At 45.1% G+C, this 21,366-nt stretch overlaps 1 long non-coding RNA gene across 1 annotated transcript in view; it reads right to left on the reverse strand.

The window, feature by feature from the left end:
• Positions 1 to 11,325, reverse strand: part of LOC139078598 (uncharacterized) — a 58,315-nt gene extending 46,990 nt beyond the window's left edge. The window contains exon 1 of the long non-coding RNA XR_011531614.1: positions 11,149 to 11,325. This is a non-coding gene — a long non-coding RNA (uncharacterized lncRNA). The remainder of the gene's footprint in view (positions 1 to 11,148) is intronic.
• Between the last annotated feature and the right edge of the window lie 10,041 nt (positions 11,326 to 21,366).

Here is a 21,366-nt window from a genome sequence, read left to right on the forward strand (position 1 = left end):
GTTTTATAGTTTTTATGTACTAAGTTTTACATGCATAAAATTTCCAAGGAAGGATAAACAAGAGACTAATAAGCATTGTCCCTGGGGTGGAGAGCAGAGGATGGGAGGCCCTCATATAGTTACTGCACCCTTTCTATACTTCCATGCTTGCACCTTGTGCATCAGGGCCACACCCGGGGTGAGGCAAACGGGGCACACAGGCCACAAATTCATGGAGTTTCTCACTCTTAGGTGCTGCCCATGCCCTGGGAGAAGGGAAGTCCTCCTTAAAGTTGTGCTCCAGGCCCCCCCTTAGTCCCTGGCCTCTCAGGAATATTTCCTAATGCATGACTTGCACACAATCCTCATCTCAGGCTCTGCTTCTGGGAAACTTGACCTGAGACACACTTTAGTCTCTACTAAAACATCAAATCCTCAGAGCGAGTTCCCTTGACTCCCCCTTTCTAAAGTAGGGGATCCCTAACACCTCTTGCTCTCGATCCCAAAATGCTGTTTACTTCCTTCATACAACTTATCTCAATTTCTAACCAGTCGTTTATTTACTTATTGTTTCTCTAACCACAAGGCTGCACCCTCCATAAGGACTGGGACCATTGTCCTGGCCTAGTTTCTGGTATGTAGTAAGCACTTAAAATACATCTGTTGAAGGAATATGTGCATGAATTAATGGGTTTATTCCCTGAATGTCAAATAAAGTTCAGGGAGGATGATGTTTTTCATTAATTAATTTCATTGATTGAATTGAGATTCTAAATTCAAGTATCATCCTAGCTTTATAAACAGGAGGACATATTTTTTGTCTTTTTAAAGGTGTAGTTAGACACAATACTGGGAGGGAAAATATTATTCCTGAAGCTCATTCCTCTTTGTCAAATCCGCATATCCCATCTGGTTCTGATTTAATCAGATCTTTGCTGCTGCTTTTTATTTTCCTTTTTTTCTTTTCTTTCTTCTTTTCACTTGCTGAAATATTCCTACATATTTCCATTATGTCATGTATTTTGTAACTGTAGCTGAAATATCTGATTTCTTAAAAGTCTCTGGGCCAGCAAATATGTTTTGCCTTAGATAAGCCTCTGATTTGTAACACAGTGATATGATCAATGCACCTAGGGACCCCCTTTTTTCTGCCTTACCCTCTATACAAAGAAAACTTTCCACAAGTTTCCAGGACACAAAGACTCTTTATTCCAAAGTATGATGCAAATACCAAAGACGCCTTTCCCCCTCAAGGGCTTATAAATGTTTGCAGATACTGGGATTCCCACGTTGTTCCCCTGCAGCAGCAAGAGCAGAGGTCTGGGGGAGGAACCAGGGATTGAGAGCTCGGGGCCCAGGAGATGGTGGCACTTAGGAAAACACTCGGAGGGCGAAGCCACCCAGCAAAGCAGCTGCTCCCAACATGCTAAAAACTTTGCTGGTCCCGGAGCCAAGAGGAAGGTGCCCGATGGCCCTCTGTGTGTGAGCATCATCTTACATATGTGCGCCCTCCTCGGATGTGGACTTTGCTCAGATGTTCAAGGGTTTGCTCTAGAAGAAGAGTCCACAAACTTCTTCTGGAAAGGCCAGAGAGTGAATCCTTTAGGATTTGTGAGCCACATATGGTCTCCGTCACATCTTCTTTGTTTGTTTGTTACAACCCTTTAAAAATGTAGAGATGACTCCTAGCACGAGGACTGCATGAACAGACCACAGGCTGGATTTAACCCGCTAGCCATAGTTTGCCAACCTCTGACCGAGAGGACGAGAGGGAAGAAAGGATATTATCCATGCTTCCTGTGGTTTCTTTATGGCTCCTCGTCTAAGCCTTTGTATCTACCTTCTCCCCAATACTACTCCTTACCCATTCACTGGTGTGTGCCAGCCCCTGAGTCACGTACTTAAACTCATTGCAGAATCTCACTGAACAATCCTTTGAGCTAAGTACTTTTATTACCCCCAATTTATAGATGGGAAAACCGAGGCTTAGGGAAGTTAAGTGACCCTGCCAAGATCATACTGCTAATAAGTCAGAATCAAGAACCAGAATTAGGTCTATCTGATTCCAAACCTCCCATTTTCTCTTTCTGCTAGAACCTGACCATAGGAGGTCTCCCTCTGTCTGTCCACTTCCAAGCCCGCCCGCAAGTTTTACCTGATCCTTCTTCCTGAGGCATCTGTTGGATCACGACCTCTGCCTGCCAGAGCCTTCAGTGGTTCTCCATTACCTCCCAACACAGTAAGAGCTCCTCCTCTTGGCTCTTGATAGGACCCTGACTTAGCTTCTCGGCTTTATTCCCACACCCCTGGGTTCCCCGTCCTTCAGTCTGCCTGAGTCATTCTCCGTGTTCTCCCATCAGGCAGCATGGCGGATTTCCACCGCCTTGTTTTTCCTCAAGCCATCCCTCCTCCGAGAACATTCTCCCTTCCCACCTCTCATCTCCACCTTCCCACCTTCTGCCCTCTCACAGGCTCACCAGCTGTCCCTCCTTCAGAACGCCTGCCATGGACCTTTTTCGTCCAGGCAGGAGATGACGGTGCTCCTTGGAGCACAGCTATGGCCCTTTGCTTGCACCTCCGTCTGGGTGTTAAACGTCGGGAGATGGGGCAGGGAAGTGTGGTAAGGACATGGTCCATGCCCCGCGAAGGTCCTCGCCTTCAAAGCTGCCCTCATCCGGGGTGGGATAGGCCTCGTCGTTTCAGCACCTGCCCCGCTGAGGACCTCCCAGTCATCCTGAGTGCTCAGGAATGGCTCTTGCTTTGTTTGACGGTCTATTGTTTGTCTCAAGGGCATAATTCTTCTTTAGCTAGAGTTTCAATTAAATAGACTTTCCAGTTTTTCGTCACTCAAACCTGGTCTTCTAAGATGGAGAATTGAGTTTGGCCAACTCTGAAACCCGCTCCTCAGGCCCTGTCTCGGATCTTCAGCTCTCTTGTTAACTCCAAGACACGTGCATCCTTCTACCTACAGGATTAAGGTAGTGCGTACTTGACACACCATTTTCAAATATATTGTCACATTTTATCTTTATAAAAACCCTGTGAGGCAAGCGTGTAGCCTCATTTTACAGATGAATAAACTGAGGCTGAAGAAAGTTAGAGAACTCGCCCGAGGGCCACAGTGTGTCCTCACTGAGCTCAAACATTGCCCCCAAATACCCCCCAGGGATAATAAGCAGCAGTCTGTTAGCTGCTATAAACACGAGACTGACAGCTAACCCGGCAGGACAGACTGGGCCTCACGTGTAAAGTGCTCCCCGTGTGCCATTAGTCATCCATTAGGAGGCCCAAGTATCCCACACGTCCCCAGGGTTCTTATCTCTCCTAGGGAATGTGATGGTCTGAGGTCACCCAGCATGGGGCTCAGTCCCCTAGGCTGCTGGCGCCCAGCCCCCCTGTCGCTCTCTACCACAGCACTGTTTCAGGAAATACAGTGCGAGCCATGAATATAATTTTAAATTTTCTCATAGCCACATTTGAAAAGAGGTAAGAAGAAAAGGTGAAATTAATTTTAATTATATGTTTTATTTAACCCAATGTACCCAAAAGTACTATTCTATCAACATATAAGCACAAAACCTATTAATGAGATGTTTCACAATTCTTATTCATCTTCAAAACCCAGCGCGTGTTTTGTGTTTACAGAACATCTCACTTCAGACGGTTACACTTCGAGTGCTTGGGCCGCCTGAGGCTGAGGGCGCCGGCGCTGGACCCAGTGGCTCCCTGCTTTCCCAGGCGAGCACATCCGATGCAGGACCAGGCAGGATGGGCCCGTCAAGGGCACGGAGCCGAGCGTGGCACTCCAGCAGGGGCGGGAGTGTCGCGGAGCAAAGACCTCGCGGAGAAAGCGACATTTGAGCCAGCCCTGGAAGACAAGGAGGGAGCAGGGGAGGGCTCAGCCCAAGGCGTGAGCAGCCAGCAGAGGGAGGGACTGGAAAGGGTGGCAGGAACAGGGAGGGCAGCGCCGCTCACGTGGCCCGGTGTTCGGGATTCTGGAGAGCAGCTCTCCACACCCTCTTACCATGCCCGGTGGTGGGAGGTATGCTTACACGTATTTATCCACACATTTGTACACACACGTCTACATATACACACACATATACACACACATGTATGTGCACACACATCCCTATAGAACTGGCCCTCACTACACGTGGCACACTCAGTCATCTTCTATTCTATTAAACTCCCTTCTATCATAATTTTTTGATGCTGGCTGTGACCCACCACCCGGATTCCACAGCCACCCTGGGGTGAGACTGCTGAGGAGGACATGCATTGTCTGCACCTCCAGAACCCACTTCCCCTCCTCTACCCACTTCTGCATTTCCTCATGCAGGGGCATGCAATGGAACTGACCTACTTCTGGCTCCCGGCGGAAGCATATAACTGCAGCATGGCCCACCAGAGGGTTGCATCTGGTGGCCACCATGATTGATTCAGGGATAGCTATGGCCAATCAAAGCTAATCCCACAATTTTTGCTACAGTTATCAAAGCAAGGAAGAACCTTTTATACTACACTTGGGAGATGGCAAAAGCCCCCCGAGGAGAAGGCCTATTAAGAGGGAATCTAAAAGAGAGGAGAGCAGAGAAGACCAAGTTTTGAAAGTACCATTTGAGCCCCTGGATCAAGCCATGCCTGAAACCCCACCCCATATCTACCATTGGACTTTTAAATTATATGAGCCAATAGATTTCCCTTTTTTCCTTCAGCCCAATTGGGTTGGGTTTTCTGTAACTAAAAACCAAAAGAACCTGATTGATAAAATCCTCATGAGTGTCACTACAGGTGCTCAGTGCCTTTTTATTATCTGCTTTGGCAAAGCTCCAGGCATTTTTTCTTCCAGCAATTCCCTGTCCTTTACAATGTTCCTTCTCTCTTCTCTCCAGTTCAGATCCCTTTCTCTATGCATTCCTTTCACTGTAGCATGAATGTCTCATAAGAGTGTTATCTGGGCTACTCCCTAGAGGGATACTTGCCTTTTCAAACTCATCAGCCAAAGGAGCACCCTAAGAGTTGGAATTGCAGCAGTGTGGCAGATGGGTGGGGAGACATCTAGGAGCAAAGATTCGCCTGGGATCTGCTCTGAAAGACTGTAAGCTCCGTCCTGTACACAGGGACTGCTTTTTAAAAGTTAATTTCTAAGTCCCACTTTTGTTGTGGTGGTTGTTGCTAAGTGATGGGTTCTTTCCTGAAACTCCTAGCTTCCCTCTGGGTTAGTGACTCTCCAAGACTCTCTACCTTAATGTGAAACAAGGAGCCCAAAGAGGATCCTATGAACACTTGGAAAATATGAACACTTCAAAAATACATGCACTGCCAACATTTCAGAGCTGCAAAAGCTTGTGCCTGGAGCTGTCAAACGTCAAAAATAATTACCAGGCAGAACGTTACTCACATGTCTAGCGGGCACGATCAAAACTAATCCTTGCTGCCTTCCTCTGTCTGGACACAGCCAGCTAGGAGAGCTGCCCGGCCCAGTGCCTGGAGGCCTCATGGACTCGGAGACGGGAGCCCTCAACCTAATTCTGGAACATTCTCTTTAGCTGTCAGGGGTAATTCCTATAGCCACTGCTGAGCTGCTGTTTATATTTGTGTGTTTGTTTTTATACACATGCATATAATTTTTCATGTGTGTAGATTGATTTTATCATACCAGGATTTTTAACCTCTGCATTATAAAGTAAAGTATAAACAGACGCAGAAAACTATTTAAAACAGCTGTAAATCCAATCAACTACTGTAACCACCACCCAGGTCAAGAAATCGAACTCTGCAGCCACCCAGAAATCCCTGTCAAATGCTCCCCCGCAGCCACCACCCGTCCCCTCCAAAGAATGAGCCCTGCCGAGACTTTGTAACCATCCTTCCCTCGTGTGTCTCAGGGGCCTTGCACGCCTGTGGGGACCCCAGACACTACTGCTTGGTCTTGCCCATTGTTTAAAATTTTGAAAAGTCTTCATTTCTTCCCATCGTAGGTTCCCTCTCCGTCCTTCTCTTTTCCTTACAGATTATCTATCAGAGAACGCGGCATGCTTTGTTTAGGGGTTTTTTCATATATTTTATGCCTTTACCCCTCATGCTTTCCTCACCCCTCAGCCGTATCCCACGACCTCCTTCCCCTAATCTCCATCAAGTAACTCACACCAACAACCAACCGTGTCCCCTCCAGTATTTTCCTCTGTGCTTGTCAATCACACCCAGGTGGCTTGTTTGAGAGATGAGCCCAGGATGCAGGAGTGAGGGAGCAGAAGAGTGAAACAGGGCAGGAGGAGAGACCGTGTCCTCGAGCTGGGTACCACCGTGGGCACCAGGCTAAACCTCAGGGGAAGTGTGGAGACAACGCCTGGGAGCCGGCTCCCTGAGGGAAGGGAGGCCGGAACACTTGTCCTCGCTCTCATCCGCCTTGGCTGGGGGCTGCCCACGGGTGGGCTTTCCTACAGGCAGGCTAAGTGCTCTGCTGGGCCCTGGACGGAGCCCTGAGCAGCACAACAGAGAGACGCTGAGGCTCACAGAGGAGCGAGGTGCTGCCAGCAGGCAGGTCACCATCCACCACAGAGGCCCCGGAGATCACAGGAAGCCCACAGGGGAGTGACTCAGAGAGCGCCTGCCACTGCTCCTCCCAGCAAGCCCTAACCCCGAGGCTTCCAGCAGCGTTTTCCCCTCCTCCCAGAAAACGTCTCCGACTTTCCTGCCTTCACCACCTGGCTAATGCTTCTTTGTCCCGTGCACTGACCGCCCCACTTTAATCTGAGCCTAAAATAATCCTACTACCTTTCAAAGCCCCACTTCAAATACCCAATTTGGGAGGCAGCAGAGTGTGGGGGAGCCTGGACTTTGGGGTCCAACGTTCATGTCAAGTTCTGGCTCGGCCCTTCCTGCTCCATCAGAGCTTCTCCGGGGTGTCGGAGAGGCAGACGCCTGCCCAGAGCAGAGACACACGGGAGCCCAGCCCGAGCCTCTGCTGAAGACAGCACCACCCCCGGCACCAAAGGTCTCCATGAACCAAATGCCCAGGACCTTCCCGCCAGATGATCTCCACTTCCACAGAAACAAGAAGACACCTGCAGCGTGAAGAGCAAACCAGGCCCTGAGATCTGGGGCTCCGCACCATCCTTCGGCCGGGAGCCTGTCCCCAGAGCGCCCCCCAAGTCTTCCTCCAGCCCCTTCCCAGGCACGGCAGCCTGGGCCAGAGAGACCTAGTCAGCCAGCAGGAGCAGCCGCCCCACCTGCACAGAATGCAGGCAGCTCCCAGAATACGCTGGAGGATGAAACTTCTTCCCTCCGCAGAAAACCAAATGAGAGGGGCGAGGCAAGGGCCCCCTTCACTCAGGAGAGGGGAAGCGTCTGGAAGGGACAAGCTCGAGGCCACACTGTGCAAATGGCATTCCCCACTCGCCTCTGAGGCTAAAATACCAAAACTGACAGTATCTGCCAGCTTGAGAGTTACTCCTTGCAAATGACAACAAGTGATTTTATCATAAACAAGTTAGCACAGAAGGCCTCCCCTGCTAATTTAATTTCAGGAGAAATGGTGCTAATCCTTTAATTATGCAGCAGTTTATCTGCCAAACTGACTTTCTCCCCCGAAAGTACTTTGCTATCCCAGAGGCAGCTGATAAATATCTAAATATCTGCTCAAAGAATTCATAGTCTTACAGAGAAAGTTCCCTTCTTAAAAAAAAAAAAGCCGGCAGAGAGAGGAAAACTTAATCCTTTTAAGAAAGAAAGCTCTAGGTAGGCCTGATCACCCACGATCTCGCCCCTCAGGCCAGCTTCCTGCAGAGGAGCTGCAGACACAGGCAGGGACAGGGTCTCCATGCTGGGCAGCCCACAGGCAGCCACGAAGGGGGTGTTTCCAAAAGAGTGTCGGAGGATTTAACTGAATGGGAGCCACAAATAAAGTCTCAGATCCAGTTGAGGCATCGCCTGCTCGAAGGCCTGAAGCAGGAACGCCTCATGGTAGGCTAACGTTGAGTGGAAGATCCAGGATGCGCCCTGGAAATGGGCCGCAGTGGTTTGGGGGAAGTGCACTGTGCAGCTGGGGCAGGAGTCCTGGCTGTGCCACGTGGGAGCTATGTGACGCTGGCCACATCCCAGAACCGCGGGGGAAGCCACTTTCCAAATATAGGAAGCGCAACCTCTGCCTTACAAGCCTGTTGTTAGGATTAACGGGGTAGTGCCTATGAAAGCACTTTGCCAAGGGCGAAATACATACATGACAGTCGTGGAATATTAGCTGGCTGCTCCAATGGGTTACATTTTGAGGTACATAGAGCCCAAGTGAGCAATTTCAGCCCGTTTTTCTCAGTCCACTGCCCACTCCACCAGCCTGCCTTAAGTCCCGTGCAACTCCAAGCACAGGCAAATAACTTGACTCAAGCAACCTGCACATAGTCAAATACATTCTAAAACTAAAAGAATTCTACTTTTTTCCTACTAGAGCCAAGAATACAGGAACAGGTTAATGGAAGAGACTAGAGTGGCCAGAAAAAAAGATGAAGGCAGCGTTTCAGATCAGTGGGTAAAGGATGGTATTGGGGAAACTGACTAGGCAGAAAAAACAAAAAATGCTCAATTCATACATCACTTCTTCAATCAAATTAATTTTAAAAGACCTAAGACCTAAGCTTAAAAAAAACTAAACCATAAAACATTCAGAAAAGCATAACTAAATACTGTATGTTTACAATTGTGTTGAGGATACCAAAGTTTGATAAAAAAGACTCCATCAAAGAAATATTGATATATTCAACTATATAAAAGAAATTCAGTGTGGGAGACTAGATAGATAGATGCATATCAACAACGGTAGAAATCAACCAAACGATCGAGCAAGATTTTTAAAAAATTGCAACATCCCACAACAAACAGAAAATTAACGTAAAGAACGCTCTTTACAATAAGAAAAGGCTGGACAATCCAATAGGGAAAAAAATGTACAAGGAGCCTAAAGATAGCGTCCAGAGAAAAAGAAACCCAAACAGGGAGTTAGTAAATGAAGGGGCTCAAACTCATTCATAATAATTCAATTCGTATTAAAACAGACATGAAATGCCATTTTTTACATATAATAAAAAAGTTTGCTCATATCCAGCCTTTGTGGGGAATGAGGGAATAGGAATAACCTTTTTTGGAGAACAGCATTTTGGAGGGCCATTCGGCAATATCTCTTAAAAATTTTAGAGGCCGGCCCAGTGGCATAGTGGGGAAGTTCAGCGTGCTCCGCTTTGGCAGCCCAGGTGCGCAGGTTCAGATCCTGGGCATCGGATCCGAACTCCACTCACCAGCCATGCTATGGCAGCATCCCACACACAAAACAGACGGAGATTGGCACAGATGTCAGCTCAGGGCGAATCTTCCTCAAAAAAAAAAAGAAAAATTTAATGCAAGCATCCAGCAATCATACTTCCAGAAATGTGTCTTTCTCTCAGGTATGTAAAAATTATATGAACAAGGATATTTGTTGCAGCAATGGTGGCTTGCAAAAAAGGGGGGGGAGCCCTAAGTGCCCATTATCAGGAAACTAGTCAAATTAAGGTATGAAGCATTCATACAAAGGAATAATAAAGTGCTATAAAAAGAATAAAAGAGAACTATTTAGACTGTCCTGAGAAAAATGTCCATGTTTTGTCAACTGACAAAAGCCTACTTCACAGAAGAGTATGATTCATTTAGGTTCCATCAAAGTATATACAGATACAGACATGTTCTTAGACGTCCGCAGAAAAGTCTATGTTACACGAAGGGCAGTGACATTTAGAGGACTAGGGAGGGAAAAAGACCTTTAATTTAGTTCTTAATTTTAATTTGTATGAGGTGTGAAATTTTTAACGTGAACTTGTATTATTTTTATGCTATAAAATGGGAAGAAATTACTATTTTATTCTATATACACAAACCCCAACAAGGGTGCACGAAAAACATTCTCAGAAATAAACTTAATATCTCTATGATCCATTTTGTCTATAAAACTCTCTGGAAGTATATAAATTCTTTGCTTGGGGACTGCAGAACACTAAAACCGTCTAGATAAATTCTTAAAATCTCCAGAAAATATCAAGCATAAGCATTTCTGGCCTGCAATTTTTCTTAAGTATAATTGTTTCCTATTTTATTATCATATTTATGAATGCTCCACCTCATTCCAAAAAGAATTTGAGATTTATTAAAATGTATGTAAATAGTTCTATAAGATTAAAATAAGTGTGAAAATCAAACAGAAGGCAAATAAGAGGAGGAAAATAAATGAGGTTAGAAACAGGATTAGTAGGGAAAAAAACGTATGCCACAGCAGCCTGGTGTCTTACTACCTTGAGTGTCCTAATGTCTCCGACTAGTTACCCCGAAGAGCTCAAGGGTGGGTTTGGATATTTTAACTGTTGTCGCAAACTGTTTTTTCCTTTTGCTATGTTAAGGAGATGCAATCACCAACCTCCCTGAACCAGACCAGGCCTCAACACGAGAGCTACGCCTGTGACCTTTGCCCTGTTTTAATGCTAAGATCTCTCCAGGAGGAGCTCAGGCTGTCTCACCATCACCTGCAGTGTGTGTGGAAGCATGTTTCCCACTGAGCCTGCGCAAGCGAATACCCACCTCTCCTTTTGAATGTTCATCCCCCATCCCAAATAAATGTCCCTGCTTCCCTTGGTTCGGGGAGCCATGACTCTGGAAATGATTCCACGTGGTCTCCTATTTGCCACAAATATGCCTCACTTTGTGAGACAACTACTTCTGGTGGAGTCTGATTTAACCCACCAGGAGGGAACCCACCTGGGTCTCGGTAACACTAAATCCCCGCAAAGAGAGAAATACAACGGCTTCAGTCTTCGCGGTGCCCACAAGATGAGAGCAAACCAGTGCCTCGCGAGGAGGGCAGTCATTCAGGGTGGGGAGGCCTAGCGAAGTCTCCTTCATGGGTCCTCATAAGAAAACATGCTGCTACACTAATAGGGTTCTCTAGAAGCAACTACAGAAATGAGTTTTCATGGAGCAGCATCTCTTTGGGTTATGGAAAATTGAGGGAAAAAAACAAGATAGTGTTCTTTACTTTCTAGTGTGGGATCTTCTTCAAAACAAACAGATGAAAAAAAACACATTAACTCCCCTACTGCCTTGTCACGCTATGCAATTTAGAGTACTCAAGTCACAAAACACACTCACGACAAGCGGATGTTTCCCCTCTCCGGTCCCCAGCAGCCAGCAGCATTTCTGGTGTGCGGTAGGCATTCCACAGAAGCGCGAAGACACGACATGGTGGGACTTCGGGAAGACTTCCGACAACAATCTGCTTGTCCGCTGCTTCCCATGATGCTTTTCATCAACGACAAAGTGGACTGCAAAGTGGGAAAACACACAACGGAAGCTTGGAATTTCTTTCAAAACATATTCCTTCCTTTCTCTATTTACCCTAGGAGTTGGGAAGTGGATGCATAACCGTTAAAAGATAAGTTTTCTGGCGTGAGACCAGGAACAGGCTAAAGGTGCTATTGTACCGCTGTCAGCTCCAGGAAGCGTGCTGCAGCCCTCCTAAGAATGACATGGGAGACCTGTGACACAGTCAGCTGCAGGCTCCTTACCCACAGGACCTGCACAGAGAAGCAGCCGTCCATCAGGGTGTCAGGCACATATTTCATAACCGGGCGGGGGTTTTAGGAGTTAGGGCAAAGCTGAAGGCGGGAGCTGGGGTGGACCCAAGCACTTCTGGCTGGCAGGGAACTTGATGTTGGTGGCAGCCCCTCGGCCCCTCACCTTTAAAAATAAAGAGGAAATCCACCACCCCCTTTGGTGAAACCCCCCCAAAGAACTGACGTCAAGTGACTGGCTATTTCCTTTTCACTTTCTGGCCACAAAACTCATTGCATGACAGTCAGATTTTGCACCCTCTAAAGAACTAGTTTTCCATCCATGTATTAATGCGGCAGCCCTTCTAAATGGAAGGCAGGGGACAGGAGCCTGTTCTTGGACACGCCCCAAGAGAGGCCTGTGGAGGAAGGCAGCTGCAGCAGACTGAGAGGTTTGCTAAGGGAGAGAGGGTCTGAGCAGCACCTCAGACCAGCAAACAGCTACCACCGACCACACCCTCCCACCGCCCCACACCTCAGACCAGCAAACAGCTACCACCGACCACACCCTCCCACAGCCTCAGGTTGTGGTGAAAGCACTAAACCGTCTTGTTAGGATGGTCTTATCCTTGTAAAACAGTCAACCCGAGTAGCACAGAAATCGAACCCTTGGCAGCTGGTTGGTGAAGGCAGGCCATGTGCCCTCACATCCCTCAGTCTGGAAGAAACACAGCCACTCTGACAGCCACCAGCCCCTCGAGGCTGCCTGAGGACAGAGGGTGGACCGCACCCCAGTCCACCACAGGCTCACTTCTGCCTCTTTCCTTCTCCTTCCTTCCTTCCCAGAGAGACCGCGAGTCCACGCCCTCTTTTGCTCTTGTATCTCCCTCAGCACTGAAGGGTCCTAAATGAGCTATAGATCCTGCATTAATGCCTATTGATCAATGCAATCCTGTGTGAGCAGCCGGCTGAACACATCAGGCCACACCAGACAGACTGAGCAAAATAGGAGAGACATGCAAAGAACAAAAAGTCCACATACTTTATTCTGTAATCCAACCCAAAACCTTGGACTGAAAGCTCAAAGTTCCACAATCCTATCATGGAAGGAGGAGCGCACGCCAGTGGGCACACTTAGCGGGCTGCGGAACGTAATAAAAGTTCCTGCCCCTTTCCCCCAAGACTAAAGCTCGCGTGGCTATTCCTTTACAGATGGACAGTCAGCTACGAGAGATGATCGTGAAAGTAATTGCACAAGGAACGAGGTGTCGGGGAGGGGCTGAGACCAGGATGGGAGGGTCACCGGGGCAGTCCCAGGGCTCTTGCTACCACGTGGCACCCTCCTCCCTCGACCTGAGACCTGAGAGAAACTCTCGTGCCAGGCCATGGAGGTGTCACTGCCACCAAACAAACTACAGGCTTCCCAAGAAAGTTCCTCTGCAAGCAGTGTCTCTTGCTAGACATAAACACCTCCTTCAAAGCTTGAAATTTATTAGCACCCAAATGATGTTTATGACCCTGCGGCTTGTGATCCTGTCATGGATTCCATCAACCAAGGAGACTGGATTAGCTCACGGACCCAGGCATTTATGGCTCTGAAGTGAGCCACTGTTCAAAGAGTCCCGATGACAGATGGAACTGATCTGCCCACAGGTGGATGGGCGCCCCCGGAGCAGGCGGGACGCCCGCACTGGCAGAAAGGACATCCAGGACCAAGGAGAGAAGGCAACAGAATCAAGCAGGCATCAGGGCCACAGTCAGCAAGCAATCAGGGGCCATCACTCAGAGAAGTGAGCCAGCAAGAGAGAAAGGCAACCAAATGCTGAGGTCACGTCACAATCAGCAAGAAAAAACAGCCAGATTTGTCACTGAAATAGAAATTCAAAAGATGAATAAATGTCAGTGGAATTTTTTCCTAAAGGAACTTTCTGAGTTATCTATATACAAATGCAAGAGGAACGAATTTTTTACATTGTGGTTTGGTTTGGTTTTGATTTTTTAATTTTTAAAAAGCTAGAGATGTGTGCATTTTTGAAATGCAGTTTCAACATCTGTGGACTTGACCAGCACACTTCAAAAGAAAATGAAAATTATGGATAAACACTGAGGATTACTCACTGGGTTAGGAGTTCAGAGAAAGAGAAAAAAAGGAGACAGCCTTTTGAAATTGATATTCTAAATCTACCAAAATATAGGTGGGATAAAGAAATATTAATAACTCGAGTATTTTATCATCTTCTGCAGTAGTTGCTGATTTTGTTAACTATTGTTCGTTGTTATAAGGAACACGCAATGTGACAGTGGTGAAGATGACACTTAGATTATAAACTTCGGCCATTATCTTTGGGCCCTGTCTCTAGACCAGGATAATTGTATTGGGGTCTTTGAGAAAGCCCCCTCCGAGAGAGACTTCTAGATTTATTTCCAGGTAGCAGGCTCTGACAGATCGTGCTAATCCTGGATGCTGTTGCAGAGCTCTAAGTCTCTTGAGAATTGAGACTGCACGTTTACTCACACATATTTGCATGTTATTCACCAAATGATAAGCAAAAAACCACGCTAGGCTTGGGCAGGGTGCGGAAGATGGAAAGAGCACAGTCCCTCCAATTTCAGGGAGCTCACCCTCTGATAGGAGGTAAGACATTCACACAAGTAACTAAACGACACACACACATAGATAGAAGGTATAATGGAGTAAATATTCTCACTATGCATCTGTTTCCTTACACTACACACTAACAGATGAGAAATTTATACCTCCTTATGTATGCGTGTGTGTCTGTGTTTATATGTATATGTGAATGTACATGTATGTGTGTATGCACATGTATATGTGTATGCATGTTGTCCAAGGTACATATAGGCGTGTGTTGTCTGAGCTTCTGTGGAGACCTCCAGAAGCGGTCTGTGCCTCCACGGTCCATCTTCAGAGTCCTTCGGTTGGCCGGCCCACTTGCATCTCCACTGTTGTAAGTTATAGGAAGCTGGTTTGATGCTATTCATCAAGTCTCGAGATATAATAAAGCACTGTTTCTAAAACATTTACTCCCTGTTTTCCTTTCTAAAACTAACCTATGCCCAACACATAGCAAATGAATGAATGATATTTACTAAAAGTTTCTCTTCATAATTTCCCTTACACATATATTTTCACCTTCAGAATTCCAGCAATGTTAACAACTACGACTTTTGAATGTTCTGGGATTAGGACGAGTATCAAAATAGGCCCGACTACTCGTTTCCAGGTTGCCAGGCTCTATGTCATTTTATGTTAGTCACTCGATTTTCTCAACTCTCTGCTTTACGCCTCCAAGCAGCATTCTGGGAAGGAGTGAACCACCAGTATCATGAGAAATAACCTTTGTCGTAGTTTGAAATCTGGATTCTGCCAAGTCTTTGGAAAACTCAAACTGGACGATTATCTAGAAAGTTCAGGGGAAAGAACCCGGCATTTACGATCTGGGTGATGTGTCGTGATGACCAGCAGCGGTTTATTGAATGCCTATGGGTTGCATATCCATTTGGAAAGAGATTCTCAGTCTTTGCCCTTAAATAACTGATGAGAACACCCACACAGAGCCATTGAATTACCTTGCCGTGGCCCTAATTCTCACCTCTGTGTCCTAGCGGAGACCTGGCCCGGAGACCTCCCTGGTTTTCTCAGGACGGTGCTGGTCTCTGAGGGGCAGGGGTCTTCCCCTGGAAGGAAAGGAAGGCTCCCACGGCCGGGGTGTGAGCTGAGCCGGTGGAGGTGTGAGCTGAGCCGGTGGAGCCCGCTGTGCTGTCTGCCTCGCGGAGGAATCGCAGTGTGCCTGCGGCAAAGCGCTTACACCTATCTGTGTCTCCATCTCCCATTTATAAAACAGGCTAATTACGACCTTGCTCCCTTACAGGGCAGTTGGGAAGCTACCTTCACGTTTGTAAATCACCTCAAAGATGGGAGTGACCGCTGAGTTGCCGGCGGCAGGTGGGAGATCTCTGGCCCGAGCTCTGCCTCCTCGCCTCCTGGCAGCTCGCCTCATCTTAGATGAGGGGGAAGAAGTCATGAACAGCTCTTCCCCCCCCCCCCCACCCTTTCCTATTTATACTGAATATCCAAAGGGAAGCATAGTCCTTTTTACCTAAATTTCTGTGTTCTCAGCTCCATATGTTTTCATCACAACTCAGAAAGTATTAATATTTTTAGATGCAATAATTTAAAATCAGCATCTTTGTAAAATTCCACAAAGCCTATGGAATTATCATCAATAATTATTTCTATGCATCAATTTATGCCCGTGTTATGTCCAAGGGTATATTTCTATGAATTCAAAGACAGAGGGATCATGAATGCTGTCTCCTAATGAGTCTGACACCTCAATTGGTTAACCTCTCTTAGAAAAGAAAGAAAACACATTTTTAAGTTGCACGTAAAACACACATACACGTGTGTAATGAACTCAGATATATTCTTTTATGTTAAGAAATGCAAAACAGTGCACCTTTTCAAAAAAAAACCACTTGAGTATTAAAATGTCTCACAAGTACCACATTTTAAGGATGTATTAATTTACTGTTGATTGCCTCTTTAAAAATTCAAAAGCATGAAATTTTTTTTAAATAAACTTTAAAAACCATTTTGACCTAAATGATCATCAATAGGGTACTAGCTACATAAATTATGGTACATCCAAACAGTGTGTGTGTGTGTGTGTGTATGTGTGTGTGTGTGTATAATAGTATATACCCAGCCTAAACTCTAGAGGAATACAGAGAAAAAATGGTAAAAGTAGTTACTTCTGGAAAAAGAGATTAGAAGACTTAGACTGAAGGCCGTAGGCAAGTGTTAACATTAATGTATACTCTTGTTTAAGATTTTTACCATAAGAATGCACCATTTTTTACCTAAACATTTGAGTCACTTTAGTATCTTCTGTTACTAATTTGGCATCCTATGATATTTTATCTTGAAAACATAATTGTTTTTATAGCGTATACTATCAAGGAAAATGGTCAACCACACAGAAAGTAAACTGGTGTCTTTAGATTTCAAAATTGCCCGCCTTAGGTGTATACGGGAAATCTCCATACCTTCCGCTCAATTTTACTGTGAACCTAAAACTGCTCTGAAAAATAAAGTGTTAACAAAAATTGTCTGCCAGCTATTGGATGAATACGCTACCAAATAGCACCCCAACTCTGCTCAGGGGAATCACAAGACTGTTTTCACCCACTGATGAATGGGTAAGAGATTTATCCCTACTGTAATGTGAACACGCATGCGGAACTCCTCCCCCGGAATGCACCTCCTTGTGGACAAAGGAAATGCCTTATTCATATAATTTCCTCCAAAAGTCTAGTTCAACATAGTAAGCTAGTAGGTAAATAATAGTAGGTATTCAAAAAATAGTTCTGAAGTAAATAAATAAATAAATTGGCTTCACAGTATGATATCTTGCCCCTTCTAATTAAATTGGTTTCTTTACTGTGGCACTTTTCAAAACCTTTAATGAATAATTGCACATTGTAAGTTCAATGAGTTAAATATAGTACATAGCATTTCCCAAACTTGTTTTACCATGAAAAAAACATTTTTCTCACAAAGTCTTTTGTAGTACTAGGGTAATGAAGTCTGGACAACTAAAACTGGAAATGCTGCCTTGGCTTTTAATTGACACCTCATAGTTTCGTAAAACTCAAGGTCAGCAAAGGCCATTATCTCCAGCTGAATATCCGTGAGCTCCCTGCAACGCCCATCCTCCCCTGCTGGTGGGTCAGGGGCACACAGGGATGCGAGAGGAAGTGGTCTGCTGTTGCCATTCCAGAATGGAAGGTCTCTTCATCTTTCCCTTCCTTTGCTGGGACAGCTCTGGAAGTCAAGTGTTGAGATGACAACCTCACAAGTTGAACTGAAACGTCAGTTCACCAGATGTAAAAGAACCCCTGTCAATTCACATCAGAATTTGTGGTGAGCAAGAAATATACTTTTGTTGTGCTAAGCCACAAATTTTGAGTTATTTGTTACAACAGCATAACCTAGCCTATCCTGACCAAATGTTTGAATCGTCATGGCGTTCCTTCATATAAAAAATGTACAGTGAATGCCTACTATGTGCTGGGCTTGATATTTGAGGCATCTTATAATAAATGTACTACAAAACTGCCAAAAGAGAAATTAAAGCAACAAAACACATAGAGTGAGGGATGGACAGCCTCAGTCATTTGAAGGAAAGTGTGGAAGCTGGTGTTTCCATTTTTGCAAGCCTAGTAGTTACTTCGGAAGCAGTTGTCAGAAAGTAAGCTTAAATGCAAAGACAGCAAATTTGCCCAAATTAACTAGTATTTTACTATGTCTGAATTACTGCATACTTTCCTAACGACCAGGTGTTCTCTAAGATTGGAAAGCAGTATGTCCAGGAATATTTCAGCCCTCCTGTTATATCTATGCAGAATTCTTGGCTTAAAAAAAAAAACTACAAATCTAAAGAGAACATTGCAAGTGGCCTAATATATCAGAAACTGTCACCAGTCCTCACCAGTCAATGCTCTCGTGCATTTGTCATAATTAGGCAGTGTCTATGACTTTTCTGAATCAGGGCTACTTAATCGATCAGGGCTCTCAAGAGATTCCTAATCTCCAATGAAGGAAACTTTCACGTGAGATGAAATTCCATCGCAGCTGTGGACTTTGATTCAACACTTACAACCGCCCTGTGAGACGATGGTGACTTGGGAAGGAAGGAAGATGTTGGGGGACGTTGAGGCAGAATGTAGAGGAGGCCTGTTGTTCACTTGTCATTATCTTGAGTGGAGAAAAGTCAGGACACCGGGAGCTACTCAGTGTCCACCTCTCTGAATCCCAAGGATCTCCTTTTAAAGATCGACAGGAGTTCGACAACCACAGTGATCCAGAAGAGTCTGGAATTACAACACAGGCTGTCAGACGAAGCCCACATCGTGGGAAAACAAGATCTTTCGCTGGTTCTCCGTCCAGTGCTCTGTCAGCTCCACGACTTGGTGGCATATCCACTGCCACATACTGCTCCATGTCCCTCCCTTCCTCTTGCTGCTCCTCCTCCCACTGAAGCGAATAGTGTTTTAAAAGGACTGCTTTGGAAAGGCTGTTCCCAGGTCTCTGTGTACTGGCCGGGGTTTAAGCTCGAGTTTCTAGAGCTCCTGGGACTCTTCAAGGAAGATACAATGACGGTGCAATTTGAAATCTGTTGTCCTGGCCAAGAAAACCACACACCCTGTGAGGCGCTTCATCAGCCAGGGCCAGCCTGTAAGAGACAAGTCCCTCCAGACGAGGTCAGGATGAGGAGGACCTGGCATGGCCTAGCTCCGGCTGAAACGCTCGAGAACTCACCCGGGTCTGGCCCGAAGCGAGCTCTGAGACATGCCCTCCCTCTGACCGTTTTCACATCAGCTCGCCAACAATGTATTCAATACCCAGTCATGCCGACTGAGGGAGCGAAGCAGGTTCTCTTCAAATGGAGTTATAAACTGCCTCTCAGCCCTCAAAAACCATTAACTTGCCTTTGGTTTTTTCCAAATAAAAATAATAAAATTTTTAAAAGCAAACATTTTTTCAAATTTCCACAAAATGTATGAAGGAAAGCTATCCCACATATGCAGGTGCGTCTTCCTTAACACTCTCCAGGCACGTGAACACACGTGCAAGCACGTGCAGACGCAGGCGCTCACGCACACCTGTGTATAGCTGGGGAGAGACATGGGCTTATCAGCAACTGACTGGATGGCTTTTGCTTTACAAAGTAAAATAATACTGTTCCTATTTCTTTGGTATTTTCTTTTTTTCACTATGTAACAATCGTCTCTACAAGTCATTAGATCAAGTTCTAACTCCTTATTCCTATTTCTTTATACACATAAAATACACATAAATTTTACATAAACAGAATCCTCTCACTTTGACGGAGATCTGTTTAGTGTGGTCTTTTTTATCTTTTTCACTTGCCCTCATTTTCCCTATCCCAACAATTCCTAATGATCCCACGATACCGCCTAAAACTATTGCCCTTATTTTTCCTCTATGCTCACATCATCATAAACACACACACACTGGAATTTTGTTGGTCCATGTTTATTTTACAGACTGGATCATTTTGTACAGATTTCTCTGCATCCTTTATTTTCTTATCCTATAATACTTGGTCCACCGTGAGAGCTCTAATTCATTATTTTTAGTAGATAAAGATACAGCTCCATGTGGTGATGCTCGTTCTTCCATCTCACTTCCCCTACAGCTCTGTGTTTCAGGCTTGTATTTGTTTGTTTGTGTTTTTGCTTTTTCCTTTACCAACAATACCGCAATAAATGTCCTTGTAAATATAACTTTCCATATTGATGCTTTAATTTCTAAGGAACACAGTCACAAGAGTGGACTGCTAGGTTGGAAACCATGTGTATTTTTCAATTTTAATATATCGTTTTAACCGCTAAACTCACCAGAGGTTGCCTGGCTATTCCCATAAACACGGTGCTAATTCACCTTGCTGCTAGCCATGCGTGGGAATTCTCTTTACTCAGCATCCCCACCAGCAATAGGTATTACAGTCTTTTCAGATTTTGCCAATTGTATTTCATTGCTACTTTAATCTGAATTTTCCTAATTACCAGTGGGTTTGAGCACCTTTTCGTAACTCTTTTAATCATGTTGATTCACTCATCTATAAATTTCCAATATTTTTACTGGGTTGGTTTTCTTTTTCTACTTTTTCTCTTAAGTGACACACCTACAAGGTGAGCAGAAGACCGGTGGCCGCACAGAAGAATCAGGTATGTGCAAGTTTCCGTCACTGCCATCCTGGGCAGCCTTGCTGTAGCTTTGAGTTCTGCATCCCTGACCCCTCCATTCTCATAGTCGGCATCACCCTCACATGGCCAGCCAACTCTAATTTGGCAATTCAGTTTACCTAGTGTTTCTGATCTTCAGTAATTATCAAGACTCTCTTGTGGACATTATCCAAAGTGAAGTAAGTCAGACACAGAAAGGCAAATACTGTATGAAATCACTTATATGTGGAATTTAAAAAGCCAAACTTGTAAAAACAGAGAATAGGGGTTCCCCAGGGTGGGGAGGGCAGTGTGGGAACTGGGGAGATGTTTAAGGGTACAAACTTGCAACTGGTAGATAAAGAAGTTCTGGAGATCTAATGCACAGCAGAGTGATTATAGACAGCAATTCCATACTATAAACATCGAAGTTGCTAAGACACTACATCTTAACTCTTGTCACCACACACACACACAAAATGATAATTATGTGACGTGAGAGAGGTTTTAGCTAACACAACAGTCGTAATCATATTGTAATATATAAATGTATCAAATCAACACGTTGTGCACCTTAAATTTATACACTGCTGTATGTCAATTATACCTTGATTTTTAAAAAAAGACTCTCTTGTGAATCAATCTTCTTTAGGGTGGGTGGTTTTAAAAACACCAAGATCAACAAATTAAAAACAAATATTCGTATTGCCACAGACTGAATATCTTAGTTTCTGAACAGCTCATGATTATAACCAAATTTATGACTTACCAATTACCATTACACAACATGTCCTTGTAATAAATGATAGCTACGTAAAAGGACGAATGTCAGGCATCTATCCCAAGGAATGTCCTTGGAGTAACAGCTTCAGATACCAATTTAGATAAAACACATCTACTAAGAGGATTTCAAGGGAATACTAGGAGGGGTTTTTGAGTAGTGATTATTATTTTCTCCAGCTACAACTTAACAATTGCCCCACTAGTCAGTCCCATTGGTCTTGTCTCCTTGCTAACTAATTCAGACTTTGCTCTTCACAGA

Source organism: Equus przewalskii, chromosome 22 (genome assembly GCF_037783145.1).
Source record: "Equus przewalskii isolate Varuska chromosome 22, EquPr2, whole genome shotgun sequence".
In the NCBI taxonomy this organism is placed as follows: domain Eukaryota; kingdom Metazoa; phylum Chordata; class Mammalia; order Perissodactyla; family Equidae; genus Equus; species Equus przewalskii.